General features: G+C 44.7%; 1 long non-coding RNA gene across 1 annotated transcript in view; it reads right to left on the reverse strand.

Annotated features, from left to right (window-relative positions):
• Window positions 1-1,874: 1,874 nt before the first annotated feature.
• The window catches only part of LOC126298647 (uncharacterized), a 117,183-nt gene continuing 99,312 nt past the window's right edge, over window positions 1,875-19,745 (reverse strand). The window contains exon 3 of the long non-coding RNA XR_007552637.1: window positions 1,875-2,007. This is a non-coding gene — a long non-coding RNA (uncharacterized LOC126298647). The remainder of the gene's footprint in view (window positions 2,008-19,745) is intronic.

The raw sequence follows: 19,745 nt of genomic DNA on the forward strand, positions 1-19,745 counted from the left end.
TCTGAAACTTTTTCAGTTTTAATTTAGAGTTCGTACCCAGTAAATTATGGTCAGAGCCCGCATTTACACCTTGAAACGTCTCACAGTTTAAAAGCTGGTTTTGAAATCTCTGTGTTACTATTATACACTGAAGCGCCAAAGAAACAGGTATAGGCATGCGTATTCAAATACAGAGATACGTAAACAGGCACAATATGGTGCCATGCCACGTCGTGTTGAGGCACTTCTGCACTCTCGCGGAGACCCTACACGATACTAGTTAGGTGTACCAGTTTCTTTGGCTCTTCAGTACATAAACAATTTTAAACTTTAGAGTGTTCCCATGTTTCTTTCAGATATACAACCTTCTTACATGATCGTTGAACCACGTATTACCAACGATCAAATTATGCTCTGTGCAAAATTGTAGCGGCAGCCGCTGTGGCCGAGCGGTTCTAGGCGCTTCAGTCCGGAACCGCGCTGCTGCTGCGGTCGCAGTTTCGAATCCTGCCTCGGGCGTGCATGTGTGTGATGTCCTTAGGTTGGTTAGGTTTAAGTAGTTCTCAGTCTAGGGGACTGATGACCTCAGATATTAAGTCCCATAGTTCTCAGAGCCATTTGAACCGCATCTTTGAATCAAAATTGTAGCAGGTGGATTTCTCTTTCATTCCCTTCCTGAAGTCCATGTTCTGTTAGTATTTTTCCTTCTCCTCGTTTTCCTACTACGGAGTCCCAGTCCCACTCCCATTACAATTTTTCATCTACTTAATGTATCTGAATAATTTATTTTATGTCATCATACATTCTTTCAGTTTCTTCATCATCTGCGAAGCTATTTTGCATATGAACTTGTACAACTGTAGCGGATGTTCACTTCCTGTCCATACTGGCTATGATAACGCGCTCATCATGCTGTCCATAGAAGTTTACCAGGATTCTTACATTCTTATTCATTATTAGACCTACTACGGCATCACAACTATGAAGTTTTGCATACATAACCCTGTACTCACATGACCAGAAGTCTTATTCTTCCTGCCACCGCACTCCACTAATTCCCACTATATCTGACTTATAACTGTCCATTTAGTTTTTAAATCCTCTGAATCTAGCTACCCAATAAACAGATCTAAGATTCTACACTCGGACCGGTAGATTTCTAGTTTTATATTTTTCATTTTTTACATGACGACGATATCCTCCTGAACAGTCCCCACCTAGTAACCAAAGAATAAGACAGTTAAGCTGCATCAATAGCAAAAGCCATGTATTTGTTAATTTTTCATGAACAGCTGACCTGGAGCCAGCAATGAAGCTCACAACGACCTGTAAGTGGCGACGGACTGTTTTTGATAACGATTCAAGGAAAATGATACCACTAAATCACCCAATATTATCCTTACGTGTCGTAAGGCTGCTTCTGTTGTGTCAGGATTGACTGGGAGGGATGGTGGTAAATGGGATGTATCACCTCCCGTGGCTTTCAACGCACTCGTACCCTGCCATCGACCTGTATCAACGTGTTCTGAGACTCATCGGTCCAGGGGACTTACTTGCAAGCTTCGAGCGTCCAGTGGGCCGTGGTAACCTTTCTGACACGTAATGAGTGATGAACAGAGGTAAACATGTGGAGTGATGGCTTCTGCATCTCGTAACGACGTGTTTTTGGGTGATCTGAGTGCTCATTGGGCGTTGGTATCCTGAACGAATTGAATTTCCAGATGGTCAGCGACGCTCCCTGTGATGAACACATTACTGTTAACTCTTGTGGCAACTGTTTTCCACAATTTAAGGGGGTATTCCTCTTTGAACTCATGAAAACTCCGTGAATTTCGTAATTTTTTTCAAGTAAAATAAAAAGTAATGATAAATTTGATGATTCAGTTTTACTCCATACACTTTTGTCTTCAATAAATCATTTTTGTGTCCACATTTGGCGCTCCCTGTAGGCGCTGCGGCAGGTGGATGGACCCCTTGCAGCCGGAACGCTGATCATCTGCGGGAATTCTCGAAGCTCTCCTATTCGACCTGTAACAAAATAATTTTCTGTTAGTCTCTTTCAATATATTTTCTGTCAGCATACATAGGATAAATGGAAAATATTAAGTTCTAAAAAGTGGGTTTCTTGTTGAAGCAAATGTTAGTTATTTCGCAAAAAAAAAGAAATCGAAAAGAAAGGGTGCATCGAAAAAAGACCTTTGAAAAAATCGCAAAATGGCTATGTTCCCTGATAGAGAATTCCATTTACAATTCCGGCATCAAATTCAGATCAACACCATATGTACCATTCTCAAGTTATGTTTCTCGCCAGTTTAAAAAATGCGGGTGCAAGACAATTGCGTTTGAAGTTTTGGGTTACGTTTTTGATAGCTCAGTTAAACATACCTCTAGTCAGCGACCACTGGACCTTAATGCAATCCTTCCAGATCCAAAAGAAGGTTCTCCTCCACCTTATTCATGGCCACAGTAATATTCTATCCCCCTTTGACACCTTCTGTCATCTGCTGCTATGCTCGCTCGATACACTTTTCGTACGTTTTTATGCAGAACTATTAACTGGCTAGACCGGTCACAAGTTCGAGCACGTTCATAATTTCCACATTGCCTGTTACGCCGTTGTTGAAATATACATGCTGCTACAACAGCCGCAATGTCGACTGTTTTTTTTAGTATGAATGGTTTTTTTGGAGACATTTTTTTACAAATCACCTTGTAACTCGGTAACGGAGTTTTTGACTTACTTAGGATGAACACTACAAAAGCAGATATCTCACAGGACATTTGAAGCGAAATAAAAACATCTAATTTTTGAAATTTTGAAATGGAGCACCCCTGTTATGGGAGTCTCGGCACACTTTCGAGACGGTAGTGCGTGGAAAGCTCAGTGCCTGACCCGGAGATGGAGTGTCCCAATACGCCGGGCGCCCACGATCTGGTGATGATCAAGTACACCATTTATATAGTGTAGTCAAAATATTTACAGGAACACGGACACGGGATTGACACTGGTTAATGGACATCACAGAACATGTTGGAAATGGCCACCGTTGATGCCGATGCAGCTCTGTGTTCGATTTATCGAACTGTACGATACGCATGCCAGTTCTGCCTGAAGGATAGCAGCAATAGCGTTTCCAGTGTCCTGCTGTAGGCTTTCTAGTCCCTGACGATTATTTGAGTATACCTGACCAAAGGTAAAAATCATAGGGAGAGAGATGATGTGATCGAAGTTGCGAGGAGATTGCACTGCCTCTGCTGAATTACGTCCGATTACATCTTAAGTTACGGTACACGAGTAAGAAAAATAACTATGACATTTCTTGAACGGAATGCAACGAGTATGACATGAGGAAACATTGAATTTGGAAAAAAGGTCGATTAATCACATCCGCCTATAACTGTCACAAACTACTGTCAAACAAATGTGGCAGTATGATGCACTTATTGTTACTGACTATCAGAGACGTGTACTCTAAACACAGACTGCTTCTGCGCCCTGCATTTCCTAAGAACTGCGGACGGACCATCGAAAAAGTACGTATTATATGTTATAAAAGTGTATATACACGAAGTGTTTAACGGTAGAATTTTTTGCAATGTAAACAGAAGTCCGTTACGTTTCAGTTCAGTGCTTACTTTTACTAATAACTGCGTACTCTGATAAAGATTGGCGTCAAACGAACAAGTTTTGCAAATAATACCTCCTGCAGACCACAACAAAAAATTACAGTTGCTTGCCTTCTAGTTGCCACCAGCTGGACTCGTACCTTGAAAGAGGAAGTTTCAAATGCACAAATGTTTCAAATGAATGTTGCAGCTCATACGAAGGCTTTCGACCGTCCTCCTTCCATGCACCAAACGCGAATGGTGTAGGAAAGGAGGAATATTGATAGCAGCTCATACGGTGAGTTGGCTAGCGATGTTTGGGTTGTGGTGCTAACCTCAACGTGTGTGGCAGAGCAGCGTAGAGCAACCGACGAGACTCATCAGAATCGGAGAAAATCGTGAGATAATACAGACACAGCTCTCGGATAAATGCCCCATATCACGGAGCGTGTAAAGGCCATCATTGCAGAACTGCGGTACACAAAACTGTGTGCATTGTGGATGTCGTGACTACTCACTTCTAACATGGGACAAAGGAGATCGGGCATATGTCGACAATTGCTCTTGCGGTTTGAATGTGAAGCTAATGCGTTCCTTAACAACACTGTGACATGTGAAGAATGCTTGGTTAACCATTTTGAGCCCGAAAACAAGAGATCATCAATGGAGTTCCATCACAATGTATTACAGATGCCAAAAGAGCTCAATACCACAACATCAGCAGGAAAAGTCATGCTCAGAGCTTTCTGGGACGTTCACGGTGTGTTCCATTTGGAACTGATGCCTATCGTCAAACTGAATTCTAGTTGGGACAACTGTATTTCGTCACCAGTGTGACTATGTTGACTAATAAATACACTGAGGGAAAAGAACTGCAACGCCAAGAAATAACTTAAGTAGAATAATGAATTTCGGGAACAAAAAGGAAATGTTTCAGATGGCTCTAAGCACTATGGGACTTAACATCTGACGTCATCAGTCCCCTAGACTTAGAACTACTTACACCTAACCAACCTGAGGACATCACACACATCCATGCCCAAGGCAGGATTCGAACCTGCGACCGTAGCACCAGCGCGGTTCCGGACTGAAGCGCCTAGAACCGCTCGGACATAGCGGCCGGCTTCAAGTAGAGGTATACTGCAAGTAGTTAAGCCGACGTATAGAGACCTGCACCGTATAGACTGTCGAGAGGTACTGCATCAAACCAGTCAAACTGAAGAGCACAACAACCGACATGAAGAACTTAGACCTTCCAGCATTTAAGCGTGCATGTATTGTGTTATACAGGTGCCGGATATCAATTTGTGAGCCGGCCGGTGTGGCCGAGCGGTTCTAGGCGCTTCAGTCTGGATCAGCGTAACCGCTACAGTCGCAGGTTCGAATCCTGCCTCGGGAATGGATGTGTGTGATGTCCTTAGGTTAGTTAGGTTTAAGTAGTTCTAAGTTCTAGGGGACTTATGACCTAAGATGTTGAGTCCCATAGTGCTCAGAGCCATTTTTTTTATCAGTCCCCTCGAACTTAGAACTGCTTAAACCTAACTAACCTAAGAACACCACACACAATCATGCCCGAGGCAGGGTTCGAACCTGCGACGTAGCGGTCGCGCGGTTCCAGACTGTAGCGCCTAGGACCGCTCGGCCACAACGGCCGGCGACTGGGTGTTGTTTTGTCCTAATCACCATCATTTCATCCCCATCGACGCGCAAGTCGCCGAAATGGCGTCAAACCGAAAGACTTGCATTCGGTGAACGATCTACCAGTCTGCCCCGGGGTAGCTGAATGGTCAGCGCGACAGAATGTCAATTCTGAGGGCCTGGGTTCGATTCCCCACGGGAGGCCCTAGTCACACGACATTTTCATTTATCACATAGCCTCACTTGTGGGAAGGCAAATTAAATACATCGATTCATTTGTAGTAAACTGGGAAACTTCGGTTTGTCTATGAAACAGACAGTTGCGGAAAGACACGTAATTTAGTAATCGTTTTACTTAAATAAACTTTTTAAAACAATATTTGTGGCTGGTCGCTGTTTTTAATTATAAATCTTATAATTCCTTACTGTCGCGCTTCTCCTAATGTTTGCATTTGAGAAGAGAGCATAAATCATGTATAAGGGACACTGAAATACTGTACAAGAGCAAGGGATCCATATAAGGTCGGAGCAACAGAGGATATTGATGGTATACAAGGAAGAAGAATAATATCGCTAACGTCCATCACTTGCACGAACTTAGAGCATATTTTAAATTCAAATAGCAGCGACGCTCAATAAGTAATGCAACACTGCTTTTTCTTAAGGCAGCCTGGTTTTACTCAGGATTCCAATACACCATATTATTCCCCGTTCATCTGGCTACAAAACTCCATTTTTCAACATAATCTCTGTTCAGTGCGACGGCCTTACGACATCTTACTGGGACGGCCTGTACGCTCACATGATACCTCTCTACTGGTCAATGTTGGAGCCAACGTCCTGCTGCATCAATAACGTCCGCATCATCCATGTACTACACTACTGGCCATTAAAATTGCTACACCACGAAGATGACGTGCTACAGACGCGAAATTTAACCGACAGGAAGAAGATGCTGTGATATTCAAATGATCAGCTTTTCAGAGCATTCGCGCAAGGTTGACGCCGGTGGCGACACCTACAAAGTTCTGACATGAGGGAAGTTTCCAACAGATTTCTCATACACAAACAGCAATTGACCGGCGTTGCCTTGTGAAACGTTGTTGTGATGCCTCGTGTAAGGAGAAGAAATGCATACCATCACGTTTCCGACTTTGATAAAGGTCGGATAGTAGCCTATCGCGATTGCGGTTTACCGTATCGCGACACTGCTGCTCGCGTTGGTCGAGATCCAATGACTACTAGCAGAATATGAAAAGGGTGGGTTCAGGAGGGTAATACGGAACGCCGTGCTGGTTCCCAACGGCGTCTTATCTCTAGCAGTCGAGATGACAGGCATCTTATCCGCATGGCTGTAACGTCTGGATACCTGAGTCAACAGATGGGGACGTTTGCAAGACAACAATCATCTGTACGAACAGTTCGACGACGTTTGCAGCACCATGGACTATCAGCTCGGAGGCCATGACAGCGTTTACCCTTGACGCTGCATCACAGACAAGAGCGCCTGCGATGGTGTACTCAACGACTAACCTGGGTGCACGAATGGCAAAACGTAATTTTATCGGATGCATCCAGCTTCTGTTTACAGCATCATGATGGTCGCATCCGTGTTTGGCGACATCGCGGTGAACGCACATTGGAAGCTTGTATTCGTCATCGCCATACTGGCGTATCACCCGGCGTGATGGTATGGGGTGCCATTGGTTACACGTCTCGGTCACCTCTTGTTCGCATTGACGGCACTTTGATTAGTGGACGTTACATTTCAGATGTGTTACGACCTGTGGCCCCTCATTCGATCCCTGCGAAGTACTACATTTCAGCAGGATAGTGCACGATCGCATGTTGCAGGTCCTGTACGGGCCTTTCTGGATACAGAAAATGTTCGACTGCTGCACTGGCCAGCACATTGTCTGCTCAATGGTGGCCGAGCAACTGGCTCGTCACAATACGCCGGTCACTACTCTTGATGAACTGTGATATCGTGTTGAAGCTGCATGGGCAGCTGTACCTGTACACGCCATCCAAGCTCTGTTTGACTCAATGCCCATGCGTATCAAGGCCGTTATTACGGCCAGAGGTGGTTGTTCTGGGTAATGATTTCTCAGGATCTATGCACCCAAATTGCGTGTAAATGTAATCTCATGTCAGTTCTAGTATAATATATTTGTCCAATGAATACCCGTTTATCATCTGCATTTCGTCTTGGTGCAGCAATTTCAATTGCCAGTAGCGTACTATCTGCGGAGTGCGTCCTTCTGTGAGCCAAACGGATGGTAGTCGGAAAGTGTGAGATCTGGACTGAAGGGTGGACGAAGGAGAACAGTCCAATGAAATGTCAGCACCACAAACAGCGACGTCCAGCTGAGAAGCGGTGTGTTTGATTTTGACACGTCAATCACCTCGAATGGGAGGGTCTGCACATTGCAGGAGTCACAGCTGTGTGCGGCCGGCCGGGCGCGGGAGATCGGACAGGTTTGCGCGACGTTGCCGCGATGATGACACACGCCTTACCCAACGACTCGCCGTGCTTTTGTTCACTTCCAGGTCTCTGTAGATATTCTGTAAGCGCCAATAAATACCTGCGATGTTCTGGTTTTCCGCCAAGAGGAACTCTGCTTGATATACATCTCCGTTACAGATGCCATTTTGAAGGCTGTGTACAGCGGCGCCACCTACCGGAACATCATTATACTATAGGGTCTGAAACGGGAATATTCCAAGACGTCCCACAACAATTTTTTACAACCTAAATTGGCAGGGAAAAAGTATGTTACATTACTTACTGAATGTCCTAGAGGAAAAGAAGGTTCTCTCAAACAATCAGCGCGAGTTCAGAAAGGAGAAAGGAGAGAGAGAGAGAGCGCGCGCGCACTAGTGTGATACCAGTATGTAGCGAGAACTAAATGCCACCTTCACAGATATCCAAAAGTACGCTATAGTCGTCTAATGGACAAAATACGACCATACGGAGTATCTTGCAGATACGTGATTGTCAAGAGGAGTTTTAGACTGACAGGCGTTAGTAGATTGCACTTGGCAGAAAATTTTAAATGACACATTAGGCAACATCGACAGTTTTACAACGAAACGTAATAGCACTACTGTTTTCAATATGCATAAACAATTTATCTCAATGTCTGCAACACTACAAGACTGTTCACTAACGGTAGTGTTATAAGTATAGTGACTGCACGACCGTAATGAAACGTAAAAATGCGGAATTTGGGATATCACGTAATAAATGGATTGTGTCTTTAAATGGGAATAAAAGCACTGTAATTCAGATAAGGAAGAAAAGGAAAGCCCGGTAGTATCCAATAATAATAGTATGGAGTCCGTCATAGCGTTTAAATAGATTCGTTTAAGACTAAGAAGCGATATAAAATGGACGAATACTAAGATCTGTAGTAGGGAGAGCCAATGAAGCTCTACGAGTCGTAATAGAGTTTCGAGGAAGGTGCAGCACATCTGTAAAGGAAATTGTGTATAAGACGCTAACGCTATCATTTCTTGAGTAATCAATCAGCGTTTGTAGCCTTCATCAAACACGCGTGACAGCAGATATCTAATTCAGGGACGTGCCGCTAGGGACATAACAAGTAGGTATAGGCCACAAGAAAGTGTAACACAGTTAGTCAGGAAATTAAATTTAATCTCACTGGAGAAAACGGGGCATTATTGCCGCAAAATCGTTCTCCCCAATTTCCATCCATGTATGTATCAATAATCAACGCCAATACATGGTACAAAAGGTACCACCCCCTATCGTGATTATACAACTATTCGTAGAGTATATATGTAGGTGTAGGATTACTGAAAGTTTAAGATAATAGGATTAGAATTGTGGACTTGGTATCATGCGAGCTGTGTCCAGTATTGTAATGCATTGTAGCATTAAGGAATATCAACATAGAATAACACCGAATATATCAGTAAACATACACATGTCGCAAAATACTCTCCACAGTTCACATTTGAACTTCACACATTTGTAATCGCTGATTACTTTTGTACTTAATTGATTAACGTATTGAGAGTAGGAAAGCAGCTACAGGCTAAGCCGAGAGTGTGCCTGTGTTTAGCTGCTCGTTTAAGCCGAAGGATTGCTGTTGAGAGCGTCAAAGTAGCGAGGTAAACGTTATTTTAATGTCGCTAAATGTCTGGGGAAAAATACAGAATAAAATAAATTTCTTTGGAGAAGACAGTGGTCGTGTAGGTACATGCCAAATATCCAACCTGGATACGGTGATCTCACGCGAACACAGACGTCCACGCGTTTCTCACACTATATGTAACTGAAAAGGCAGCACTCGAAGGAAGAGTCACGAAGAAGGCAGCATTCAGAAAGAGGCAGAACACTTAGAAATTCAAATGCCTGGACTGTCACGCCAAATTCAGCAGTACATTATCGCGTCTAAACCAAAATGCCTATGTACAGCGTAGACAACTGCCCTAGGGAACTCTGAGACATAGAGGAAAATGAAAGGAAATTGCTAAGGAAGAGATTGGGGTGCAAAAAGTAACAGGGGATGAGTGAACATTTCACTTGAGATCAAACAAGGAATTATACGAACAGTTTGAAAAAAAGGCAACCAAAATAAAGGAGAAAAAGTTGTCTCCCTGATCGTATTAAAATAATAAAACGAGGAAGGGTTGCAAAGGAGCTATTGACTCGCCAGTAGAACAGAAACACACAAATCCCAAGGGTGAAAGAAGTACGCTAGCTTCTAGAGCAGTTGTCAATAAAAAAGATTCAGAGCAAAAACAGCGAGAATGAAAGACCTATTCCACACCCACGAGAAAGCGAGAAGAACAGGAAGAGTATTCTCTGAAGAAGAGCCAGCATAACTAAGTCGGAGTATGAAGGAAGACTGGTGAAACATAAAACAAATTATGGCAGTTGTACAACACGATCAAATAAATAAAAAAACAAGTGTGTACCGTGAGTTGGGGCATGTGGTCGAGTTTCTTTGTAGAGTTGGTGGATAAAAACGTAGCCGTCATCAAATCCTTTGTGTGGCTCGCGTGCCCCCGGCTCGCTGCCGGGGCTGAATAATAATGGCGCTCGGACTGTCCCGGCCAAACAGGCAATTGCGATTTAGCCTGTCAGTTAACGATCCCCAGCGTCAGCGGGCCTACAAGGAAGCTGGCCCTCGTGCTGACAGCCGTCGCCCGTCGCACAGAAAGGCAGCAGGGGTGCCGTCTGCATATCGATGAACGGCACTCTGTCAGCGCGCTTGTCCTTATTAGCCCAGGTGCGCCCAAGGACAAAGGCACCACTTGGCGAGGGGAGTAATTGTGCGCTGCGGTGACAGCCTCTCCCCAGCCCCTGTCCCACACCGTCACCGCACGACACACTGCTGCTCTCCTGCAGACCGTATCTACTTATTCTGGAAACGCGGACAAAAAGGAAGTCCGTGACGCTGCAGTCCGCGACAGACTCCAGCTGCCTAGCAGATTTTTCAGTTCCCCTGCATACGCGACCAGTGACTTCACCACGTTTTTCCGCTTGTAAACACCGGATCGTCTACATCTGTACTCCGCAAGCTACCGTGAGGTGTGTGGCGCTTGGCACATTAAGGCCCAGTACCTCACCCCCCCCCCCCTCCTCGCCCCTCCACTTTAAGCCCATTCGCGGATGCTACACGGGATGAAAAGCTGGCCCATCCCCTCCACGTGAGGGCCATAATTTATAGAATTTTAGTATCGTGGTCAGTATGCGAAATGTATATATGCGTTAGATGAGTATGTGCCAAGCAAGATCGTAAGAGATGGGAAAGAGCCACCGTGGTACAACAACCGAGTTAGAAAACTGCTGCGGAAGCAAAGGGAACTTCACAGCAAACATAAACATAGCCAAAGCCTTGCAGACAAACAAAAATTACGCGAAGCGAAATGTAGTGTGAGGAGGGCTATGTGAGAGGCTTTCAATGAATTCGAAAGTAAAGTTCTATGTACTGACTTGGCAGAAAATCCTAAGAAATTTTGGTCCTATGTCAAAGCGGTAGGTGGATCAAAACAAAATGTCCAGACACTCTGTGACCAAAATGGTACTGTAACAGAGGATGACAGACTAAAGGCCGAAATACTAAATGTCTTCTTCCAAAGCTGTTTCACAGAGGAAGACGGCACTGTGCTTCCTTCTCTAGATTGTCGCACAGTTGACAAAATGGTAGATATCGAAGTAGACGACAGAGGGATAGAGAAACAATTAAAATCGCTCAAAAGAGGAAAGGCCGCTGGTCCTGATGGGATACCAGTTCGATTTTACACAGAGTACGCGAAGGAACTTGCCCCCCTTCTTGCAGCGGTGTACCGTAGGTCTCTAGAAGAGCGAAGCGTTCCAAAGGATTGGAAAAGGGCACAGGTCATCCCCGTTTTCAAGAAGGGACGTCGAACAGATGTGCAGAACTATAGACCTATATTTCTAACGTCGATCAGTTGTAGAATTTTGGAACACGTATTATGTTCGAGTATAATGTCTTTTCTGGAGACTAGAAATCTACTCTGTAGGAATCAGCATGGGTTTCGAAAAAGACGGTCGTGTGAAACCCAGCTCGCGCTATTCGTCCACGAGACTCAGAGGGCCTTAGACACGGGTTGACAGGTAGATGCCGTGTTTCTTGACTTCCGCAAGGCGTTTGACACAGTTCCCCACAGTCGTTTAATGAACAAAGTAAGAGCATACGGACTATCAGATCAATTGTGTGATTGGATTGAGGAGTTCCTAGATAACAGAACGCAGCATGTCATTCTCAATGGAGAGAAGTCTTCCGAAGTAAGAGTGAATTCAGGTGTGCCGCAGGGGAGTGTCATAGGACCGTTGCTATTCACAATATACATGAATGACCTGGTGGATGACATCCGAAGTTCACTGAGGCTTTTTGCAGATGATGCTGTGGTGTATCGAGAGGTTGCAACAATGGAAAATTGTGCTGAAATGCAGGAGGATCTGCAGCGAATTGACGCATGGTGCACGGAATGGCAATTGAATCTCAATGTAGACAAGTGTAATGTGATGCGAATACATAGAAAGATAGGTCCCTTATCATTTAGCTATAAAATAGCAGGTCAGCAACTGGAAGCAGTTAATTCCATAAATTATCTGGGAGTACGCATTAGGAGTGATTTAAAATGGAATGATCATATAAAGTTGATCGTCGGTAAAGCAGATGCCAGACTGAGATTCATTGGAAGAATCCTAAGGAAATGCTATGCGACAACAAAGGAAGTAGGTTACAGTACGCTTGTTCGCCCAATGCTTGAATACTGCTCAGCAGTGTGGGGTCCGCACCAGGTAGGGTTGATAGAAGAGATAGAGAAGATCCAACGGAGAGCAGCGCGCTTCGTTACAGGATCATTTAGTAATTGCGAAAGCGTTACGGAGATGATAGATAAACTCCAGTGGAAGACTCTGCAGGAGAGACGCTCAGTAGCTCGGTACGGACTTTTGTTAAAGTTTCGAGAACACCTTCACCGAAGAGTCAAGCAGTATATTGCTCCCTCCTACGTATATCTCGCGAAGAGACCATGAGGATAAAATCAGAGAGATTAGAGCCCACACAGAAGCATTCCGACAATCCTTCTTTCCACGTACAATACGAGACTGGAATAGAAGAAAGAACCGATAGAGGTACTCAGGGTACCCTCCGCCACACACCGTCAGGTGGCTTGCGGAGTATGGATGTAGATGTAGATGTAGATGTAGAATTAGTATACTTATTCACACACTGTGGGACGCCGCCTCCCGGAATTTTGTGAAAAAGGCTGCCAACCATCCATAATTTTTTTTCATACAATGTTTCTCATTGTATCCAGAATAAAATTTTCACCCTGCAGCGGAGTGTGCGCTGATATGAAACTCCCTAGCAGATTAAAACTGTGTGCCGCACAGAGACTCGAACTCGGGACCTTTGCCTTTCGCGGGCAAGTGCTCTACCACTTTTTTTTTAAGCTATCAACTACATATTTATCTAATTTTGTTCGATGAATCTGTTCGTGGCAGACACAGGTTCTTTGTCGATCTGTTCACTCAGTTTTCTTACTACAGAGGGTAGCTAACCCTCTGACCGAACACGCTGAGCTGCCGCGCCGGCATCACTGAGCTACTAAAGCACGACTCACGACCAGTCCTCACAGCTCACAGGAGAGCTTCTATGAAGTATTGAAGGTGAGAGACAAGGTACTGGCGGAATTAAAGCTGTGAGGACGGATCGTGAGTCGTGCTTGGGAAACTCCGTGCCGGCACGGTAGCTCAGCGTGCTCGGTTAGAGGGGTAGCTGCCCTCTGTAATAAAATAAATACATAAATAAACTGAGTGAACGGATCAACGATGAACTCTAACAGGGGTCGTGGGACGTCCTCAGCTCCGAGCATATCCGACTATATAAATGAGATTAAAAAATGATTAATAGAGCACTTGCCTGCGACAGGCAAAGGTCCAGACTTCGAGTCTTAGTCCGGCACACGGTTTTAATCTTACAGGAAGTTTCTCATTGTAGCTGAACATTTTTCTGCGACACCGTGGAGGGCCGTTACATTCTCCCAGGATATCTCAAGAAACTAGAACCACTTACTTCATCGCCGAAAATGTGTGAAATTCCACAGTTTGCTATTCGAAATTGGCGTATGTCGAGTCCCACGAGGATGTGGTCGCACATCATATTAGGTTGGTGCTAATGTTACTTACTTACTTACTTACACGTCACTTAATCGTATGCTTGCCCTACACTTCACCCCCACGTTTTATGGCCAGTGTTAGTTCGAAAGTAAGTTTAAGGTTTCGTCGACAACGAGATCATTAGAAACGGAGCTCAAGCTCGGACCAGGGAACGGTGGGGAAGGAAATGAGTCGTGCCCTTTAAAAGGAACCGTCCCGCAATTTGGCCGAAGCGATTTAGGGAAGTCAAGGAAAACCTAACCTGGCAGGGCGGACGGGAATTTGACCGTAGTCATACCGAATGCGAGTCCAGTGTGCTAGCCACTGCGCCGCCTGGCTGCGTAGTGTTAGGTCGAGTGCTGTCACTTTTTGTCAGTACAATCTCTTCATTACATCTACCGACGCCTCCCTCGTCTCCTGCTGCCGCCTAAAAACCCTGGTGACTTTCTACCTTTTTACATCTCCACCACCTGTCTCGGACAATTAAGCCTTCTCTTTTCGTTCTAATCACAATGCTGGGCGGTTAGTACTGATTCGTCACTACTGTGCTTCTATACTCTTTCGTTTTGGGGGGGCTTATATTGCCACAAAGGTTTCTTAGAAGTTTCCATGTAAAAGCTGCCAATTTTCGGTCATCATCTTTACTGAGAGTTGATGCTTCACGTGCATAGTGGATTAGTGGTTGGACTGAGGAGTGGTACTGTCAGTCTGATTCTTCTTCACAGTGATATGTTTCTTAGTACACATACTAGATTAAAACATGCTGTATTAGCTGCTGTCCTAGTGATCTGGTTCTAAGTATATGTGCTGGATTAAAATATGCTTTATTAGCTGCTATCTTAGTGATTTGTTTCTTAGCGTATGTGATACACTAATACTTTTTGTGTTAGCTGCTGTCCTAGTAATTTGTCTCATAGCGTATGTGCTACACCAGGATATGTTGTACTAACTGCTGAGTGTCTTGTCTTAATTTCGGTTTCACAGCTCTCTGTTATTAATATCAGAACACTACTCGAGACGTCTCTTTAGTTTCGTTACTTGTGAGCATATTCTCTGTTTCCCCCTCTCTAATTTGTACTACTGCCTTTAGTGCAGCGTTTCTGTATGTACTAATCATGTTAATGTTTTGTTTTCTTTCATTTACACTCTAAGGCAAATGAATTATCCGAATGGGACGGAAATCGGTAGATCCGATGAACATATACAGACAAACAAATGATTCACGGAGCTATGTTCCGTCTACAAAACTAAATATACAAAAGCAGCTAAATGCGTATGGAAAAAAAACTGCCTTTCATGTAGTCGCAAACATGGAGCATATCTCCACGTACACTGAAGCGCCAAAGAAGTTGTTATAGTCGTGATTATTCAAATACAAAGATATGTAAACAGGCAGATTACGGCGCTGCGGTCGGCAACCCCATATAGAACAAGTAAGATCGGTTACTGCTGCTGCCGGAAAGAGATCCTGCAAGAACGGAACCAACGACTGTTGACGAGAATCGTTCAACTTGACCGAATTGCAACACTTCCGCAGATTGCTGCTGGTTTCAATGCTGGACCACCAACAAGTGTCAGCGTGCAAACCACTCAACGAAACGTCATCGATATGGGCATTCGGAGCCGAAAGCCCACTCGTGTACCCTTGATGACTGCACGACACAAAGCTTTACGCCTTGCGTGGGCCTGTCAACACCGACACTGGACTGTTGATGACTAGAAACATGTTAGCTGATCCGACGAGTCTCTTTTCAAATTGTATGGACGTGTACGGACATGGAGACAATCTCATGAATCCATGGATCCAGCAGGTCAGCAGAGGACTATTCAAGTTGGTGGAGGGTCAGTAATGGTGTGGGGCGTGTGCAGATGGAGTGACACGTCTAGATAAGACTCCGACAGGTGACACGTACGTAAGCATCCTGTCTGATCGCCTACATCTATTCATGTCCATTGTGCATTTCGATTGAGTTGGACAATTCCAGCAGGACAATGCGACACCCCGTACGTCCATAATTGTTACAAAGTGGCTCTAGGAACACTCTTCCGAGTTTAAACACTTTCGCTGGCCACTAGCCACTAGCCACTAGCCACTAGCCCCAGAAGAGAACAGGACGAATTGTAACAGGCTGCTTGCGGATAACCCCTATTGACAAAATCTACCACCTCATGGGCGTAGCACCTCCAGACATCAGAAGGAGAACAGCAGCTGAAGTGGAAATAAAGAATTAGGAGACGAATCAGAGACACTCCCTGTATGGATGCGAACAACAAACACCAAGATTCAAGACGAGAAAAAGTTTTCTCCGGGCAACGCAACTAATCCAGACATCACCTGCAGGCCATAGGATACAACTCTGGCGTAGCTCATTATCAGAGAAATACTGGGACAACCCCAAGGAAGAACTTGCTACAGGTCATCATCTCCCATACATGACATAGAAAGTACCCAGCAGAATGAGAACTGGAGTATCTCGGTGTAAGGAGTAGATGAAGAAATGAGGTTACATCTCAGGGGACGAACTATGTAAGTATGGTGAACCTCAAGACCATCAGCACCTACTCAACTGCAGGAAACTGTCGGAATCAGTGGCCATGGACCATCTGATTATCGTCAATGAAAAGCCAGTCTGTGCAGCGGAATTCTGGTCAGCACATGGAGTATACACTGCTGGCCATTCAGATTGCTACACCACGAAGATGACGCGCTACAGACGCGAAATGTAACCGACTGGAAGAAGATGCTGTGATATGCAAATGATTGGCTTTTCAGAGCATTCACACAAGGTTGGCGCCGGTGGCGACGCCTACTACGTGCTGACATGAGGACAGTTTCCACCCGATTTCTCATACACAAACAGCAGTTGATGGGCGTTGTCTGGTGAAACGTTATTGTGTGCCTCGTGTAAGGAGGAGAAATGCGTACCATCACGTTTCCGACTTTGATAAAGGTCGGATTGTAGCCTACAGCGATTGCGGATAATCGTATCGCGACATTGCTGCTCGCGTTGGTCGAGATCCGATGACTGTTAGCAGAATACGGAATCGGTGGGTTCAGGACGGTAATGTGGAATGCCATGCTGGATCCCAACGGCCTTGTATCACTAGCAGTCGAGATGGCAGGCATCTTATCCGTATGGCTGTAACGGATCGTGTAGCCACGTCTCGATCCCCGAGTCAACAGATGGGGACGTTTGCAAGACAACAACCCTTTCCACGAACAGTTCGACGTCATTTGCAATAGCATGGACTATCATCTCGGAGACCGTGGCTGCGGTTACCCTTGACGCTGCATCACAGACAGGAGCGCCTGCGATGGTGTACTCAACGACGAACCTGGGTGCACGAATGGCATAACGTCATTTTTTCGGATGAATCCAGGTACTGTTTACAGCATCATGATGGTCGCATCCGTGTTTGGCGTCATCGTGGTGAACGCACTTTGGAAGCGTGTATTCGTCATCGCCGTACTGGCGTATCACCCGGCTTGATGCTATGGGGTGCACGTCTCGGACAACTCTTGTTCGCACTGATGGCGCTTTGAACAGTGGACGTTACATTTCAGATGTGTTACGACCCGTGGCTCTACCCTTCATTCGATCCCTGCGAAACCCTACATTTCAGCAGGATATTGCACGACCGCATGTTGCAGGTCCTGTACGGGTCTTTCGGGATACAGAAAATGCTCGACTGCTGCTCTGGCCAGCACATTGTCTGCTCAATGGTGGCCGAGCAACTGGCTCGTCACAATACGCCAGTCACTACTCTTGATGAACTGTGGTATCGTGTTGCTGCTGCATGGGCAGCTGTGCCTGTACACGCCATCCAAGCTCTGTTTGACTCAATGCCCAGGCGTATCAAGGCCGTTATTACGGCCAGAGGTGGTTCTGGGTACTTTTTTCTCTGGATCCATGCACCCAAATTGCGTGAAAATGTAATCACATGTCAGTTCTAGTATAATATATTTGTCCATTGAATAGCCGTTTATCATCTGCATTTCTTCTTGGTATAGCAATTTCAATGGCCAGTAGTGTATGCATGATACGCTATGTATGATAAATCATATTTAATATGTTATGTTCTGGATACCTATAAATAAATAAATAAAATCCTTGCTGGTGCACAAGCGGCATTCGTAAAAGTTCCTTTCCTTGAGCCCTAGAAAAATAAGCGTTTGCGGACCGCACATCTAATGTAAAGTGCTCAGTTTTCATTTATCTCTCGAATCCGTCAGTTTTGAGGCGACTGTGCGTTATGAAATTTATGGGTGGTTTTCTAAAAGCGCTGGGTGTGTTGAACCAAAAACAGCCTAGAATCTTTCATTTTAGGTTGTCCACAAGTGACCTGTCAAATACGAGCCTAATCGGTCGGCCGTATCTGAGGCGTTCCCCCTCTAAGAGCGACGGTTGGCGAGTCCAGTGACGTACTACAGCAGACGTTTGCCCGTGTGCGCAGCAGCGGTTCGCTGCCGCCTTCCAAGCAGATAAAAGCTGCCCGGAAGATGCATTAATTACGAACTACACAGATTATTGAATACACAGTCGTTAAGTCCCGGGGCGGTGTTTAGGTAGGAGTCAGCCGAGTTCGGGAGGGAAAAGAAAAACGAAACAAAACCAAATCCGCCTTCGAATAATAAAGTAAAAGATTGAAAACCGGTAATTATAATGACCCGTGGTTTGTTGCGCTTGTGATCAATATATATTCCTTACTGAGTCCGATGGGCGGAGCTGTTACATTTAAATAATAGGTTTTCGGTTGTGCATACAGGAACACGCTGTGCCTAGGAGCAGTCACACTTAATTGCAGCGCTACGTCTTCCAGGGCACTCCGGCGTGCACTCGTAACGTCGGCGTAGCTTATTAAATTCCGGCCGCACTGTGACGATAAAGCAGCGCCAGCCACAGGCCTACCGTCAGTAAAAAGCCACGGATATTACCAAAACACAAACTGTCACAATAATCTAACTTCAGTTTCTTCCGTCAGTATAAATTCTTCATCGCATTTTCTAAATTCTCACATACGACAAAGAGATTAAATCATGCTTTATTTAGACAGAAAGGCCCAAAATAATGCATTATCCCACCCTTTTCCTGTACCGTTGTGTGTGTTTTTTAGAGAGAGAGAGAGAGAGAGAGAGAGAGAGAGAGAGAGAGAGAGAGAGAGAGAGACAGAGAAAGGGTTTAGGTTGATGTCATAAAATATCCCTTTCAGTAAGGAAGTATTCTGTTTCAGAATATTGTTACACTAAAAGTTTTCAAGATTTTTCTCCTCTATCTCATTCGTTCTTCGATTTTTGTAGACAACTTCGTAGTATCTCGAACTTTTAGATACCAATTCTTTGAACACACGATATGTTATACTCCTATTTTTTGTGTTAACTAACGCTTGTGGTAGAAATTTGGAATGTCCCACAACAGCAGTTTAATCAAATGAGCACTTTCCTAGCGGAGTAATCCTAGGCTAATTGGATGAAGTCTTCTAGGTATTAAACTCAAAAGATATACGAAAACCGTCATAAATATAAGCCACTATGACTGACAAAGAATTTCAGCCGTTAAGTACAACCAGTACAATATTATTTACTGGAATTGTAATAAAATCGAATTTTCTGTTGATAGTGTAAATTATGATTATTGTATGATTAATTTTTTGTGATCTCTTGCTCTACGTAACGATGGCAGCAGGATAAAATGTTCTTGGATTTCCAGCCCCGTAAGCTGAGATAAAATTTTCGAGCTTTCGGAAGCTGTGAGCACCGTTTTCCACAGTAGTTAAAACATCTGACTAGCGGGACAGGCAAGGTTTCTGCCTCATATACGCCAGTTCGGGCCACCATTGAATGTTCTGGACACTGTTG

The sequence above is a fragment of the Schistocerca gregaria genome, chromosome X, assembly GCF_023897955.1.
Source record: "Schistocerca gregaria isolate iqSchGreg1 chromosome X, iqSchGreg1.2, whole genome shotgun sequence".
NCBI classification, from domain to species: Eukaryota; Metazoa; Arthropoda; class Insecta; order Orthoptera; family Acrididae; genus Schistocerca; species Schistocerca gregaria.